General features: G+C 48.8%; 1 non-coding gene and 1 pseudogene across 1 annotated transcript; both read left to right on the plus strand.

Annotated features, from left to right (window-relative positions):
* The first annotated feature begins 90 nt into the window (after positions 1 to 90).
* LOC121311895 lies at positions 91 to 307 on the plus strand (annotated as a pseudogene).
* Positions 308 to 701: 394 nt separating this feature from the next.
* On the plus strand, positions 702 to 819 carry LOC121311896. Its single transcript, XR_005949589.1, has one exon. It is a non-coding gene; the product is annotated as a U5 spliceosomal RNA (small nuclear RNA).
* Positions 820 to 2,000: the final 1,181 nt, after the last annotated feature.

The following is a 2,000-nucleotide window of genomic DNA, read 5'->3' on the forward strand; positions in this document are numbered from 1 at the left end:
AATATGTTTGTGTCATTGGTGATTGTATTTTGTGTATTTATTGTATATGGATTGTAGTGATTGTTAAAATGTATATGATTATTGGGAATGATTGCTGTATTTGAATTTATATACAATAAAAAAAAAAAAAAAAAAAAAAAAAAAAAAAAAAATCTGTTCTTATCAGTTTAATATCTGATACGTCCCCCATAGGGGGACCGTCTATATTAAATGGATTTTTGGAAGCGGGAGATGGAAGCGGGGCTTGCTCCGTCCACTCCACGCATCGACCCGGTATTGCAGTACCTCCGGGAACGGTGCCCATTTCTCAGAAAGGTCAAAGAGAGAGAGAGAGAGAGAGAGAGAGAGAGAGAGAGAGAGAGAGAGAGAGAGAGAGAGAGAGAGAGAGAGAGAGAGAGAGCCCCCACCCTCCCCCGCCCCCCTTTCCTGGGACGCGCCCGCGTTTCCCCCCGCTCTTTTTCGTTCTTTTTTTTTTTTTTTTTTTTTTTTTTTCATATTTCATATTCAGGCAGGCCTAACACACGCAGCAGGCCAGTGTAGCAGCAGCAGCAAAGCGCCCTTTCGCCGGGGCGGAACGGCAGATGCGTTTTGGGAGGAGTTCCCTGTTTTTGTTTTGCGTGCGTGGCCTCGCTGCCGCTTGGCAGAGGGGAGGGCCTTTGGGCCTTTGGGCCGGCCGGAAGGGCTCGGCCACCAGCAAAGGCACGCTCCGGCTTCTCTACAGCTCGAATGAACCTTTCGCCTTTTACTAAAGATTTCCGTGGAGAGGAGCATTTACGAGTTCGATCCAATTTTTGGACAGCCCTTCCCCTCAGGGAGGGGCTCCACCTGGAGTTTAAAAGCAGAACGAGCACAGAAAGGGCGGTCGCCCCCGTTGGAGCCCGGCACCTTTCCTTCCTTCCTTCCTTCCTTCCTTCCTCCCTCCGCCCGCCCGAGAAGCAAGTACCACGACTGCTGCGGCGGGCGGCCGCGCCCGGGGCGTTTGGCCAAAACCATTGTGGGCATCGCTTCTCGGCCTCTTGGCTCCGGTCAAGTGTGATCTGTTCTTATCAGGCGAAGGTTAGGTTCTGGATAGGCGTGAGCTGGAAAGAAAATAATTTGTTTTTGAAAATGGAAGAGCGTGGGAAGAATGCCTTGCGGTTTCAGCTCAAGGATTTGACAGGACTGTGGGGAAGGAGGAAGTTTGTTTTGGAGGTCGTTTTTGGGCTGCTGGGACTGGATCCGGAAGATGTCTACTGTCTTAAGGAGATCATCGGACGAGGAAGGTTCGATTTGGTGCTGCAGTCAGAAGAGCTTTGTTTGAAGGTGATGAAGATTTTTGGGGAGAATAAGGAGAATCTGCCTGCTCGTGTTTTTACTTTGGAGCCTCTGTTTCTAAAGGACTGGCGAACGGTGTTTGTGACGATGTCTTGCCCGTTTTTTCCGGTGGAGGATATCACCACAAGTTTGAAAAGAAGGTTTGAGCTGCAGAATGAGGTACCACTGAAAATTATCGACTCAGAAGGTATTTGGAACGGGGTGTGGAAGTACACTGCAAAGCTTTTTGTTAAAGATGGGAAAATGCTTCATGTTTGTCCGGATTTAATGATTGGAGCGGTACGAGGGACAGTATATTATAGAGGACAGCCTAAGGTCTGTTTTAGGTGTAATAGTCCAGGACATTTTGCTGCTGAGTGTAACGAAATTATTTGTAAGAACTGTTACAGGAGCGGACATATTTCAAAAGATTGTCCCAGTGATGTGAGGTGTAATCTTTGTGGATCCGGTGAGCACGTGTATAAGGATTGTCCGAAGAGCACGAAGAGCTATGCTCAAGCAGCAAGAGGTGGAGAGAGAAAGAAAGAGGAGACGAAAGAAAAGAACACTGAGAAAGGGAAAGAACCGGAGGAGAAGGGCACCGGGAAGAACAAAGGAGAGAGTGTTGGGGGAGGAGTCCCCAGAAAAGGAGGCGGAACGGCGGGAAAAACTGGACCCGACCAGACAAAGGAAAGGGGCGGAGAGCC

This window comes from Polyodon spathula, unplaced genomic scaffold (genome assembly GCF_017654505.1).
Source record: "Polyodon spathula isolate WHYD16114869_AA unplaced genomic scaffold, ASM1765450v1 scaffolds_3343, whole genome shotgun sequence".
In the NCBI taxonomy this organism is placed as follows: Eukaryota; Metazoa; Chordata; class Actinopteri; order Acipenseriformes; family Polyodontidae; genus Polyodon; species Polyodon spathula.